Here is a 15,253-nt window from a genome sequence, read left to right on the forward strand (position 1 = left end):
ACAAAAGCCCACATCCGGTATAGTGTCCACATCAACAAGGGGCCAAGGAAAGCCATCAAGGCAGCCCCTGGGGCTTGGTTGAGCCTCCTTGCCCTCCCCATTTGCAGAGAGCTCTACCCCAGGCCCAAGAAGCCCAGGGGACTTCCCAGTTGGGCCCACCTCAAAACGTCTAGTAGGGCTGTCTCTGGGATGGAGGTGAAGAACAAGAGCCAGGCTTGGGCAAGCACAGAGGAGTTAAGACCATGGCCCAGGGCCGTATCCCATATGCACAAAGGACAAGGGGGTGGAAGGAGGCCAAAGGGTCCTGAGGTCCCAGGGAAGGCCAAAATGTGATTTAGCCCTTGGAGGTGAAGGCAAGTCTGGCCTCCTCTCCCAAACCATGCTGAGACCCCCAAATGGGTGGGGGCTGTGAACCCAATGTCCACTATAGCAGGTGCTGTATTGGAGCCATTTGGAAGCTCACTCCCTGAGAACTATCATATTAGGTCACTGACTCAGAAGGCTAGAAGGTTCGGCAAGGTTCAGAGCCATGGTTCAGCATGCATGTTGCAGGGATCCCATGCCTTGCAAAGTGTCTTATGACTATAGAAGTGCATCTACCTATATGTAGAGGTTTCTTCACATCTGTGGGAGAATCTGTGATTGAGCCTGGGGCATCCGTGTGAAAGACAGCAGAATAACAGGCAGCTATGTGTGCAGGCTCTGAGGCCAGATTGCCTAGGCTTGAAACCCAACGTCGCCAATTACTAGCCATATGATCTTGAGCTGTCACCTCTATGTGACCCAGTTCACCCATCTGTTAATTGGGATAAATAACAATACTAATTCACAGAGTTGTTGTAAGGATTCCATTGCCCTGAACCCTCATGTATGCTAGAACAACACCTACTAAATTTCCAATAGGTAGTAAATTTCCAGTAGGTGTTTGTCAGCATTACCATGTATGAGCATATCCACGTGTGCAAACGTAGATTCAAGTGCTCCCATGTAAAGATTTATGGGCGTCCATAGGTCTTTGAGTATAAGAAGGTACACATCTGGGTGTCTGTGTCTCTGTGCGTTTGAGAACTTCTGGTGCACCCACTGATAATGACAACTGGCATTTATTGTGTGCTTACTGTGTCAGGCACCGCTCTAAGAGTTCTACAGGTATGCACGTGCAAACACACGCAAATGTGAGCAGCTGAGCACGTGTCCAGTCATAGGCACCAGTGAGGACCTGTGGGCGTGGCCTCTCAGCCCCGCCCAGTGAGCCCCCCTTCCTGAGTTAGCTGTGTGAGAGATGAAGGCAAGACAGAGGATTCTGCCTGTGGAGAAAGCCTTCACATTTTACCTGTCATGGTTCCTTTGCTTCCATTGTCCAGGGTAACGTTGTAAGCATAAAAGTATATTTGCAAATGGATGAATGTGCTTTTCTTTCTTGTCCTCATGAGTTCGTGACCTTCATCTTCCTTGGCCTGAGGCATCCATCTCTGCCTGAAGAGAGACAAGGCTGAAGGTTTGATTGTAGGCAGAATGAACAGAAAAAAAGAAAAAATGCTGTAATGTTTGGCATCTGACATGCAAAATAAGATTCTGTTAGGTCAAAAGTCTTCTGAACCAGGCTATTCTTTTAAGAGCGCAATTTCTGGATCCCTTCCTTCATCTCTCTTCTTGGGTGTGACCATGGTGTTTTATGTAACAGCTGCCCAGGCCAGAGGAGAAAGGGCTTTGGTCCTCTCCTTCCTGCCCAGGGGATAGCAGGGAGGGGCCGGGAGGAAACCCGAACAGTCCCATCTGGCTTTGCTCCAGAGAAGGAACCCCAGGGAGGGGCCCCCGTCCCCATCTCCCTTTGGAACTCTGGGAGGAACAGCATCCCAGGCTGCTCTGAACCAGCCCGGCCTCTGCCTCTGACACCAGGGCCCCCTGGGCAAAAGCAGAGGAAACAGCCTCAGTGGTTGGACTTCACAAGCCAACTTCAGTTGCCACCGGGCTGGCTGCCACGTTGTGAGCCAGCAGGCCAGCCAGGACCCTGGTGGCACAATGAGGAGATGCCACAGGAGGAGAGGTGACACTCCTGGACCGTTGGGAAGCCCTCCAGGAGGCAGCGGGGATGAACCAGGTGCAGCAGGCTGGTCAGCCGGGGACATGTCGAGGCCCTGGGCAGACAAAGAGGGACCAGACCAAGAGTGACATAAACTCAGCTTCAAGTGCAATCCATGGCTGGCCAGGGACAAGAGATCTTGCTGGGAACCCAGAGGAAGCCACCCCCTAGACAACTCCTCACTGCCACCCAGTGTCCCATAAGTTGCTCTTGAGTGTCCACACGCCTTGACACCATCTTAGTGGGAGAAGCTAGGGAAGACGGTCTGAGAACTGGGCACTCACTCCAAGAGAAACAAACCATCACCGAACAGGACAAGCTAAACCATCAGGCCCTGGTTAAAATCAAGTTGACTATTTCATTGGTTTTCTCCCTAATCATCAGGTAGGGGTTGGGAGAAAGGCCAGATTCGTTAGAGATGAATAAATAAATTGCTTCTTTTCTGCACAGATGAACTGAAGTGTGAGTTAAATTTTCAACCCTGTTGCACACACAAAAAGAGAGGACCCGCCCACCTCTGCCCTGCCCCAGCCCCCATATGCCAGCTGGCCTTTCCAACTAAAGACAATGACCCCGGCCGAGGACAAGTCCTGGCCTCCGGATCCTAAGTTGCCTCGTGTGGGACGGAGTCATGGCAGAGCAGGACAAGGTCGCCCTTCCACCCAAGTGCACGCATCAGCCTTCTTGGGCTCATGCACCCCAGCTCCCCTCCTCCTGGCTTGTCTGTGTTTTTCTGAGGGAAAGAACAAGGTTCTAATTCTCTTTCCAGGCCCTTCCTGTCCAGGGCATTTGGGCTCCCAGCCCTGGCCGCTTTCTCAGAGGCCGCTCAGATCCCTCCTTCCCCCGGGGGAAGGTGGGACTATGGGGTGTGAACTGAGTGAGGTCCAGGGTCCTACACATGGTGCCTGGTAGGAGGGGGTGTAGACGGGGATGGGGGGGGGGAGGAGGGATCCGCACATAGGGAGGGCGATGCTGCCACCTGCTGGAGCCCGGGAGAGAGACAGCCCAGCTGTGGAGCCACGGACCGCTTGCCTTGGGTAAAACCACTTCTGAGTCTTGCACTCAAATGATTTGCTTTCTTTTTTCCAGAACGGCGTCCCCCCTATTCCTTCATTTGGCCATTTGGTTTGCAGGTTGGAGCAAGATCACCATCCCGTTTTACAGATGAGGAAACATGCCCAAGAGACAAATGCCATCTAAAGTCACATTACTGGGGATGGCTTGAAGGCAACATTTGGTCTCCGGCCTCCCAACCAAGAGCTGTGTCCCCTCCTCAGTGCTCAGACGAGGGTGCCGCAGGGAATGAGAGGGGCCCCCATATGCACGCAGTTGAGAAGGCCATCTCCAGCATCCAGGGAGACGGTATGAGGGAGGGAGGGGGCATGTACATCTTCCTGCTGGGACCCATGCGCCAGGCAGTAATGGCCCCCCTGCCTTTGGCTCAGGGCCTGTATGCCCACAGCGCTTCTGTTTCCTAAGGATTCCACACACACATTACTGCATGGATCATTTCGGCTGCTTCGGCTCCGTTTTCTGGAATGCCGCAAGGGCAGGCAGGCTACCAGGGAAACCCTGACCAATGCCTGTCCTGATTCACTGGGAAGAGTTTGTGCCACAACAAGGTTGACACCTTAACACATTTTCCCCCATAAATTGTCTTTTAATGTCCTTGCTGCTTTTCTGTTGAGAACATCAGGCTGTTTGCTTCTGTATTAAACAGGAAAAGGTTACTTATTTGGAACCCTCTGAATTTTGAAACTGTGAGTATATTACCTACCAAATTAAAAAGGAGGGGGGATGACACTGTAAATACAAATGAAACAAAATATTTTAATTGATTCCATGTGAAGAGTTGAGGAATGAAAATTTAATATTAAAAAAAAAATTCCTAAGGGGAATTTCTGTCACAGCACTCTGCCCGGACACCAGGGAAAGGCAAAATTGTAAAGCAGCCCCCACCCTTTGCTTCTGTCTCACTGCCAAGCACCCCTCTTTCCTGAAGCCCTCCTGATGCTCTCCCACTCACCACAGCGATGCTCTGCTCTTGCCCTCGGTGAGCTTTGCTCAACTCCCCCATGCAGACACCATCACATGTCACATGCCAACATCAGCACGCAGGCCAAGCCCGCTGTTAGGCAGTTGATACACAGCAAGTCACCACCTGGCGCTGGCGTGGGCTTTGAAAAAGAGGGAAAAGCTTGTTGTGGTAATGTTTCTTGATGAGAATCTAGACGGCCCAATTCCTTATATACAAAATAGGTGATGAGGGTCCTCGAAGGGCCAGCGTCCTCGAAGCCATTTTCCCCAATGGCGAGGGCTCCTGGAGGACAGATGGGGACCGTTTCGATGGCCCCCACTGAGGATGTCCTGTGGTCAGCAGGGGCAGACTGGCCCAGAAGGCCCCCAGCTTGGGGGCACCCAGGCCATCTCGGCCTCCCAGCCCTTCCAGCCGAGGCGTTCCCTTGGCCAAAACAATCTGTGGGACAGAAAAGGTGCCTCTTCTCAGCCCAAGCCCCACACCCCCCTCCCACCATGGAGCGAGTCCGCTTGTCCTGATGTGTTTTGTGCACACTGGGAGATGATTCGGGCCGGTGTTATAAACCCCTTAGTTCCAGTAACAGCAACATCTACCCTCCTCCTGAAAGCAGTGCTCACCGGTCACCCTCACTGCCAAGACTCTGCATTGGCCCAAGCCTCCTCCTCTCCTGACCGACCTCCTGACCTTCTCTTCCCTCTCTTCTTGGCCTGCCAGAGTCCGGGCAAGACAGAAAGCTACGGACCGGCCCCAGGGTGCCTGTAGGCTGCAGATTAAATAAAGCTCAGTGGCTGGTCCTGTGGTTGGCTCTGCACCAGGGGAGTGCTGGGGGGAGCCTTCTAAGGCAGAGCCACAGCGCCACCTCGTGGTAGACTGCCACATGCGCAGCCAGGCCAGAGCCAGCCGAAAGAACCTTCCTACACAGGGGCCTCTTCCTTAGCTATTCCACTGTCCAGTCCTCAGGGTCTTCCCTTCTCCTGGATCCCAGGAGAGCCCCGTCCCTGAGGATTGAGGGCCAACTGCCAAACTGAAGTCCTAGCCACATCTCTGACACACACACCCCCATACACAAAGCAAAACACCTAGAAAGGGCCTGGGTTTCTGTGTCAGGGAGACCGGGTACTCCCGTGTCCTCCGTTCGGCAGATGTCTGAGCTCAGGCAATTACATAACCTCGTGAGCCTCAGTGTCCTGCCTCTAAAATGGGGGCAGTAAAAAGGCTGCCAAGGAATATATTAGGTAACAAAGGCCCTAGAGCAGGGGCTGGCTCCCCGCAGGGGCTCAAGAAACGACGGTTTCCTTTCCTTTCTGCCCGGGCTTGGCGCCTGGAGAACCCGGACTTACTCAAAGGCAGGATTGAGGGGACAATCAAAACCCAGAGTCTAGGATGGGAAACGATTCTACCTCAGCAGCTCCAAGAAACCGTTCTGAGCCACTTCGTCCGACACTCTTTGCGTCTCTTGGAAACATCTCATTTAGGATGACCAAGCCGCCTGGTTTGCCAGGGTCCAGGGGTCTTCAGAGTGAGGGACCTAACGCGCTAAAGGTGGGGATGTCCCTGGCCAACCTGGATGGGTCGGTCGCCCCCTCTTTACCTTGCTTCACAGTCCAGTTCGCTGGGCCCAGGAATCTGCATTGTAACTCTCCCCTCGGTGATGCTTGTGAACACCAGTGGCCACCCCACCACAGCACTCTCTGTGTTTTCTTATTGGGCTCCTGGTGGGAACGCTACTCGCCAACTAGACAGGAAGCCACCTGAGACGTGACACACACGCAGTGACGGGACCTTGGAAAGACTCCAGAGAACTTTCTAAAAACCAGGCTCTGGACCAGGATCTGCAAAGCAAACCAGCAGCGGCGGGACCCATTCCTACTCAGCTCCACAGACTGCACCCGTGTGTTGCCCTTCTATGATCCTTCCGTTCATTCTCTAAGGATTTGTTGAGCGCTTGTTGGCCTGGCCTCTGACTGTACATCCTAAGGATGGGAAAGAAAAATTGCCACTTGCGTGAGCACAATAATTTTAGATAGTGAAAATAGCAGTAAATACTGTATACGGGAGTAAAACAGTACCATGCCACGTTCAAAGGCATCTCTGAGAAGGTGATATTTGACTGAGCCCTGAAGGTTAAGGAGCTAGCCACCCCAAGATTTGGACGAAGGTGTTCCAGGAGAAGGAAGAGCCCCGAGGCGGAAACAAGGAATAGAAAGGCTAGAGTGACTAGAGCGTAGCAAGCAGGGACAGAGCTACCGGAGCTGAGGATCGGGAGGTGTGCAGGGGCCAGTTCAGGCATGTGGGGCCTTCCGGACCTCTGTAGGCCTTTGCATTTTATTCTGCATGCAGTGGAAAGCCGTCAATGATTTTAAGCAAGAAAATGATAGGATGTGATTCATGTTATTAAAAACTCGCTTGGGGGGTGGGGGCTGGGCAGCTCAGGCAGTGGAGTGTGTGACTCTTGATCTCAGGGTTGTGAGTTCAAACCCAGTGCTGGGTGTAGAGGTTACTTAAAAAATAAAAATCTTTAAAAAGTAAAAGGAAAGCTCATTTGGGCTTCTGTATAAAGAAGGGACTGGAGAGGGATAAGAAGTGGAAGTAGGGAGGGCCTCTGGCTCAGGCCATGATCCCGGAGTCCCTGCTCAGCAGGGAGTTTGCTTCTCCCTCTGTCCTTCACCTCTCTCTATGTCTCTAAGAAATAAATAAAATCTAAAACTAAAAATAAAATTTAAAAAAGAAGTGGAAGTAGGGAGTCAGTTAAGAGACTGCTGCAATAGTCCAAGCAGGAGATGACAGGAAGTGCAGATGGACAGCAGTGATGGGGGGAGATACAGACTTGCTGGTGGATTAGATATGGGGGAGCAAAGGGGCACAGGGAAGGCTGCCTCCTCAGTGTTTCACTTAGAACCCAGGTGAATGGATGAAAGAGACATTTTGTGGGAAGGGAAAGACTACGGGAGGAGCAGGTTTGGGAGGGGAAAGCTCCCCTGCTGTGCTTTGAATGAGTCATCCTACTGGAGGAGATGGGTGCGCTGATAGGGCTGGGCTTTGTACAAAGGCACAGGGAAACATCTATTAACTCTATCCCCAGGCCAGCTTAATAGTGTGAAAGATTACAGTAAATTTTAGTTCAGCTAGAAATGGATGCTGCCTTTTCTTTCTGAAAGGAAATCTCATTATTAAGAAATTTGAAAAATTGGCCATCAATGTAAAATCATGTTTTGTACAATAGCAATGGCATCAGTCATTGTTACAAGTGGCAGAAACCCAAGTCTGACAGGCTAATGCAAAAGGGCACTTTTGGGGGCACCTGTGTGGCTCAGCTGGCTAAGCATGGGACTCTTGGTTTCCGCTTTGGTTATGATCTCGCAGTCATGGGATGGAACCCCACATCTGGCTCCCCACTCAGCAGTGAAGTCTGCTTGGGATTCTCTCTCTCCCTCTTCCTCTGCTCCTCCCCCACTCACTCCTGCTCTCTCTGTCAAATAAATAAAACCTTTAAATAAATAAATAAACAAACAAATAAATAAAACTTCTTAAAAATACTCTTTAAAAAGGGGAGGGGGTACTTTTCTGGTGCACACAATCAAACCACAGGAGAACTTGTGAAGCTAATTTTATCTGAGACACAAACACTTCTAGACCGCTTTATCTCTTCTCCAGGTCTCATTAAATGTAGCCTTCATTCTCCCAGGCCAAATCCTCAGCTAGGAGGATGCCTGCTAGAAAGAGACCTTCTGGGGACAGCAGGAAGCTCTGGATTTATATTTTTTTATGTTTCTAAACAGAAAGAGAAAACGACTCTTCTCAGATAACTCAAGATAGAAGAGCGCCTGGGTGGCTCAGTCGGCTAAGGGTCTGCCTTCACCTCAGGTCATGATCCCAGGGTCCTGGAATCAAGTCCCATGGGCTCCCTGCTCAGCTGGGAGTCTGCTTCTCCCTCTGCCCCTCCCCGCTGCTTGTGTGTGCTCTCCCTCTCTCTCTCAAAACAAAACAAAACAAAACAAAACAAAACAAAACCACCTCGAGATAGAAATTCTGATTGGCTCACTCGGAGTCACATGCCCATCTCCGAACCAACCAGCGTTGCAGCTGGGCTGATTCAGCGTGACTGGCCGAGTGCTCAGCGGTGCTGAGGGGCATGGTATGTTGTAACCCGAAGAAAAGGGAACGGGGTCTACTGCACAGTGTTATTTTTCTGAAACTATAGCCAAAAGAGATCTTGGACGTCTCAGCCCCCTCCCCACCAACGCAAGACTCAAGGTCCTGCTGTATGACTTGTGCAGCTGGGACACTTACTCCGTCACCAGCCAACCCACCCTATTTCTCAATGGCGCTGATCCTTTTAAAAAATAAATGTGCTTCCTTGTCCTCATCACGTTGGGCTGTAGTTCTAAGTTCATATTCTTTCCTCTAGGTCAATAGTGAGTACATCGACTCCTTTCACAGATATTTGAAAGCAGCACATACATCCCTCTCCAGCCCACTCTTCTCCAGGATCCAGATTCCTAGGAGTTGCACCAGTAGTCTTCATGGGTGGCTCCTTGTGACGGGAGTAGGAGGGGCATCTAGTCCCCAGGATCCTTGAGGCCAGGGGTTGTTGAATCAAGGACTTGATGGGGAAAGGCAGGGAACTCAGGGAGGGAGGAAAGGGGCCAGCCAGCCAGCAGGGAGCATAAAAACACGTAAAGAGAATCCCGTTTTACCATTTACATTAAGAAGGAGAAGAAAAGGGAGGGTAGGGGGATGGGTTAGCCTGGTGATGGGTATTAAAGAGGGGCACGTTCTGCATGGAGCACTGGGGGTTATACGTAAACAATGAATCATGGAACACTACATCAAAAACTAATGATGTACTGTATGGTGACTAACATAACATAATAAAATACAATTTAAAAAAAAGAAGAAAATAGATGAGATAAAAATAAATTCAGAAGAAAAGGTTAAAAGAAGGCTCAGAGGAAAATAAAAGAAGTACAGAGGGAGAGGTGGCATCACAGTTTTAAAGGGAAAGCACATCCTCATTAACAAAAGGGTGTGTAAAGGAACGAAAGGGTTATGACAGAACAAAATCAGTTAAGTAAAAATATTTTTCAGTGACTTTAAACATTATAAGGCTAGAAGGTGATGCTGAAGGCAACAGGACAGAGTCAAGGGCAGAAGCACCAGGCAGGGCTGAGTGGAGAGTCTCCTGGGCTTCTGCTAAATCTGGGGTTGCCTTCAGGCCACCCCTGCAAGCTGGGACACCTCTGACGAGCAGGCCATGCCTTATGTCAGAGCCTCCAGGAAATGCCCAGTCCTCAAATCGCTGTGGGGGAAAGGCACTCAGTGGGGGCTTCCCTGGAACTGAAGAACAAGTGCATGCCCCACCAGCCTCGGTCAACACGGCCCCTCAGCCACTGCCTGCGGGAGGTGGATTCTAGAGGTCTCGTGCCCATGGATTGCCGCCTCAGAAACCCTCTTTAAGGGTGATTCCACACAGCTGCAAAATTTCACATGTATATAAAATAGATATAGAATATATATCTTATATGTTATATATAACATTATATAACATCACAAAGTATATATCACATTATATCTTATATATAAATTATTATATACATGATTGTATTTATTTTATAGATAGATATCTACCCCTTGGACCAGAAATCCCACATCCAGAATCTATCTTAAAAGTATACTGGCCAAAAATTCCAAGCAATGTGAACAAATTTCTTCACTGCAGCACTATCTCTGCAACCAGAAGACTAAAAACCACCCAAGGGTTCATCAGTAGAGGAGTGGAACGCCACATGAGCAGAGTACCGGGCTGCCGTACTAAGGAAGGAGGAAGAGCTCTAGCTGCAACATTAAAATGATCTTCAGATATGCTGTTACTGAGGGCTGCCTGGCTGGCTCAGTGAAGCACATGATTCTCAATCGCAGGGTCTTGAGTCCAAGCCCCACGTCGGATGTGGAGCCTACTTAAAATAAGAAAGAAAGAAAAAAAAGAATATATCATTAGTGAAATCAGTGAGGGATAGGACAGCTCTTGAATGAGAAGGAAAGGAAGTGGAACACAAACGTAAGTGCGTATTTGCCTATATATTTTTTAAAGATTTTATTTTTTATTTATTTGACAGAGAGAGACACAGCAGAAGAGGGAGCACAAGCAGGGGGAGCGGGAGAGGGAGAGGCAGGCTCCCCGCCGAGCAGGGAGCCCGATGCGGGGCTCGATCCCAGGACCCTGAGCCGCAGGCAGACGCTTAACGACTGAGCCACCCAGGCGCTCCTTGCCTATGTTTTTTAAGAGAAACAATAAAAGGATAACCAAAAAAGTAATTTTCAAAATATTACCTATAGAAAGAAGGAGGAGACAGGACTAACAGACAAGGATAGAAGCCGGACTTCTCTGAATAAACCTTGTTTTATAGTTTTGACTTTGGAAGCATGTAAATTTTTTAGATAAATAAATGAAAAAGAAAAAGAAAAGAATCCCTAAAAATGTAAAACAAACTGAATCAAATGGCCCTCACTGTTTATCAAGCCATAACAGAAAAATTACGTTGACTTTAAAACACAATACTTTGGCTCTCGGGTCTCGCTACCAAGATGACCAAGAAAAGAAGGAATAATGGTCGTACCAAAAAGGGCCGCGGCCACGTGCAGCCTATTCGCTGCACCAACTGCGCCCGTTGTGTGCCCAAGGATAAGGCCATTAAGAAGTTCGTTATACGGAACATAGTAGAGGCTGCCGCCGCCAGGGACATTTCCGAAGCGAGCGTCTTCGACGCCTATGTGCTTCCCAAGCTGTATGTGAAACTACATTATTGTGTGAGTTGTGCCATTCACAGCAAGGTAGTCAGGAATCGCTCTCGTGAAGCACGGAAGGACCGAACACCCCCACCCCGATTTAGACCTGCCCGTGCTGCCCACGACCTCCACCAAAGCCCATGTAAGGAGCTAAGTCCTTAAGGACTGAAGAAAAGCTGTTCTCCAGAAAAGAAATAAATGGCGATTACACTTCAAAAGAAAAAAAAAAAAAAAACACAATACTTTGAATGCTGCGTTTGGAATATAAATTAAGGACAAAAGGAATCACAAAGGAATCTTAAACTGCAATCAATAATCTGATTGTTAGAAGTAATATTGATAACATTACTTTTTATTTATTTATTTATTTATTTATTTATTTATTGAGCATGCAATGAGGGGGATGGGAGGGGCAGAGGGCAAGAGAGAGAGAGAATCTTAAGCGGACTCCACGCCCAGAGTGGAGCCCGATGCGGGGCTCCATCTCACAACCCTGAGATCATGACCTGAGCTGAAATCAGGAGTTGGATATTTAACCAACCGAGCCACCCAGGTGCCCCGATAATATTATTTCAAAACGTGTGTGTGTGTGTGTGTGTGTGTGTGTAGTAGGATAAAGCAAAGAAGTAAATTAAGTAATTATGTAAGAGTTGTAAAGAACTAATATTTTCAGAACAAGAGAAAAGACATCCAAGTATAAAATTTAATGGCATAAATTTTGTAATTTTAAATGGAAATATCAGTATAAACTCAGACTTTTCCTCTTTTTAAAAAGTATATGAATTTCCTAGTTCTGTCCACTGAAAAGACGTTGAAATACGATAACCATAGAGTAGCAACAATCGATTCTAGCACATAGATTGTGGTCTCCTAAATAAGAACATTTCTCAGCAAAAAGAACCAGACTCCTAGGAGAAATAGCCGATTCCAGGATTGAAGAAAGAAAAATACAAAATGTATTCTGGAATATCTTGTTATGCTGGGAACAAGAAGACTATCAAAGATCTAAGATTATGTCAAAAAGACCCAGGAGCCAACTTTATGGCACTTTCTCTGGCCAAACATGAGACAGATCAAGTGTCAACAGTGATAGCTGGGCCAATGAATCATGAGAACGTAACAGTCCTAAATACCGATGCAGCCAAAAACAGAGCTGCAAAAAAACAGTCCTAAATACTGATGCAGCCAACAACAGAGCTGCAAAAAAATAAAGCAGGAAAAGGCAGAGCTAAAAGGAGAAATAGAAAAAGCCATGATTGTAGTTGGTTATTTTCACACCCTTCTCTCAATGACAGAAGAAGTGGAGAGAAAATCAAAGCTATTGAAGCCTTGAGCAACACTAGAAACCAACTTGATATCATTGACATTGACAGAACACTCTGCCCGACAACAGCACAATTCACATTCTCTTCACATACATCAAAATCTAATGAAAAGCAGGAAAACAATTGAGAACGTGAAATGAAACTGAAATGAAATGAAACTGAAAACTGGATATTTGAAAAAGATAAACGAAAGTGAAAAACCTCTTATTAGACTGATCAGGAAGACATATAAAAAAAGATACAAATTACCAGAAACTTGCGAGGACATCACTACAGATCCTAAAGACAAGAAGGGAATATTATGTATAACTTCATGCCAATAAATTGAACAAATTTTTTTTAAAGATTTTATTTATTTATTTGACAGAGAGAGAACATGAGAGAGGGAACACAAGCAGGGGGAGAGGGAGAGGGAGACCGATGCGGGGCTCGATCGCAGGCCCCTGGGATCATGACCTGAGCTGAAGGTAGATGCTTAATGACTGAGCCACCCAGGCGCCCCTAAATTGAATAAATTTAACCAAAAAGATAAATTTCTTGAAAAACACAAAATACCAAAGCTCACTCAAGAACAGATCGCTTGAGGGCGCCTAGGTGGCTCAGATGGTTAAGCATCTGCCTTCAGCTCAGGTCATAATCCCAGGGTCCTGGGATCAAGTCCCGCATCCGGCTCCCTGCTCCTTGGGAGCCTGCTTCTCCCTCTGCCTCTCTCTCTCTCTCTCTGTCTGTCTCTCATTAATAAATAAATAAAATCTTTAAAGAAAAAGAATAGATCACTTGAATAACCCCATACCTACTAAATTAATTGAATTTATAGGGTTTAAAAAAAAAAACCTTCCCACAAAGAAAACTGCAGACCCACAGTGCTTCACTAGTGACTTGTGGCAAATATTTAACAAAGAAACAATACAGGACTTACACCCTGAAAACTACAAAACATTGCTAAAAGAAATTAAAGGCCTAAGGGTGTCTGGGCGGCACAGTTGGTTAAACATCCAACTCTTGGTTTCAGCTCAGATCATGATCTCTGGATCATGAGATTGAACCAGGGCTCTGCACTCAGTGCAGAGTCTACTTGAGTTTCTTTCTCCCTCTCCCTCTCCCTCTGCCCCTTCCCCTGCCCCCGCTCTCTCTCTCAAATAAACAAATAAATCTTGAAAGAAAGAAAGAAAGAAAGAGAGGAAAAAAAGAGAAATTAAAGGCCTAAATAAGTGGGGAGTTGTACCTTATTTATGGAATCCAAAGACCCAATATTGTTAAGTAGATAATTCTCAAATTGATCAACAAATTCAATGGAATTCTTTTAGAAATCCCAGAACGTTTTCATAGAAAATTGCAAGCTGATCCTAAAGTTTATATGGAAAGGTAAAGGACCTAGAATGGCCTAAACAGTTTTGAAAAAGAACAAAATTGGAGGATTTACACTGTCTGGTTTCCAAACTTATAGTAACCAATACACTGTGGTGTCATCATAACATCACACTGATATATAGGTCAAATAGAATAGAATGATAGTCCAGCAAAAGACCAACACATTTTCATGGTCAATTCATTTTTGACAAGGTGCCAAAGCAATTCAATCAGTAAAGGATAATATAATATATTATATATTATAATATGTTATATACATATATCATATATTATATAAATATATCAATAAATGGTGCCAGAATTGAATATCCATATGCACACACACACACACACAGAATTAGACCTCTACTTACATCATACACAAAAATTAACTCCTAAATCTAAGAGCTAAAACATAGAATAAAATCTTGGTGATCTCAGATTAGGCAAAGATTTCTTAGATATGACACCAAAACTACCATCCATAATAGAAAAAATTGTATAGATTGAATTTCATCAAAACTTTAAGTTTGTTCTTGAAGAGACTCCATTAAGAAAATGAAAACACAGGCAGGTGGCTGGCTCAGTCAGGGGAGCATTGTGACTCTTGATCTCAAGGTGTAGAGTTCAAGCCCTATCTTGGGCAAGGAGCCTACTTAAAAAAAAAAAAAAGAAGAAGAAGAAACCCCAAGCCACAAACTAGGAGAAATTATTTACAAAGCATATATCCAATAAAGGAATTAGATCTGCAACTCAAAAATTAAAAGACAGGGGTGCCTGGTGGCTCAGTTGGTTAAGCGTCTAACTCTTGATTTCAGCTCAGGTCATGATCTCAGGGTTGTGAGATTGAGCCCTGCCTCCCACTCTGTGCTCATCATGAAGTCTCATTGAGATTCTCTCTCCCTCTCCTACTGCCCCTCCCCCACCCCAGCTCCCGAGCGTGCAGGGGTGCACTCTCTCTCTTTCTCTAAAAAAATAAATAAAAATAATGAGACAGGGTGCCTGGGTGGCTCAGTCGTTAAGCGTCTGCCTTCGGCTCAGGTCATGGATCTCAGGGTCCTGGGATCGAGTCCCACATCGGGCTCCCTGCTCCGCAGGAAGTCTGCTTCTCCCTCTCCCACTCCCCCCGCTTGTGTTCCTGCTCTCGCTATGTCTCTCTCTGTCAAATAAATAAATAAAATCTTTAAAAAAAAATAATGAGACAAACAACCCCACACACACAAAAAAAGGGGGGGTAAAAGATTTGAATGGACAATTCAACAAAGAAGATATACGAATGTCTACTAAGCACTCAAAAGACTACTCAACATCATTACGTAGTTTATTGTATGTAAACTATTGTTCCAAACAACCCTGTAAAATAAAAAACTAATTGGTCACCTTTGGGAATTGTGAGGGTATCAACTCATTATTCTTAAAGATTCGTAGAAAAAGGAAAAGAATCAAACAATACTATCCAGGCTTTTCTAAAGTGAATTGTGCTTGAGGAAAACCAAATAGTCAATAGAAAAAAAAGGGGGGGTGGTTTTTTTCTTAGAATCACAGTCATAAATGCAGAACGAATAATAGAATTAGAAAATCACTATTGTGTAATCCTTAATAAAATGATAACTCTAGACAAAGAGCATCCATGGCTGCTGAAACCATTAGGTTAAAGGCTGATGCAGAATT

At 46.5% G+C, this 15,253-nt stretch overlaps 1 long non-coding RNA gene and 1 pseudogene across 2 annotated transcripts in view; one reads left to right on the forward strand and one right to left on the reverse strand.

The window, feature by feature from the left end:
- Positions 1-15,253, reverse strand: part of LOC114209737 (uncharacterized) — a 40,501-nt gene that overhangs the window by 4,994 nt on the left and 20,254 nt on the right. Inside the window, exons 1-3 of one of the 2 annotated variants that reach the window (XR_003609392.2) lie at positions 5,713-5,833; positions 4,110-4,260; positions 1,334-1,476 (exon numbers count right to left, since the gene is read on the reverse strand). This is a non-coding gene — a long non-coding RNA (uncharacterized LOC114209737). Of the gene's footprint in view, positions 1-1,333; positions 1,477-4,109; positions 4,261-5,712; positions 5,834-15,253 lie in introns of those variants that run through there. The other variant, XR_003609391.2, reaches the window with a different exon arrangement.
- On the forward strand, positions 10,698-11,106 carry LOC114209736 (small ribosomal subunit protein eS26 pseudogene; annotated as a pseudogene).

This window comes from Eumetopias jubatus, unplaced genomic scaffold (assembly GCF_037043125.1).
Source record: "Eumetopias jubatus isolate StellerSeaLion01/CBP00866 unplaced genomic scaffold, mEumJub1_p1.0 scaffold_9, whole genome shotgun sequence".
NCBI classification, from domain to species: domain Eukaryota; kingdom Metazoa; phylum Chordata; class Mammalia; order Carnivora; family Otariidae; genus Eumetopias; species Eumetopias jubatus.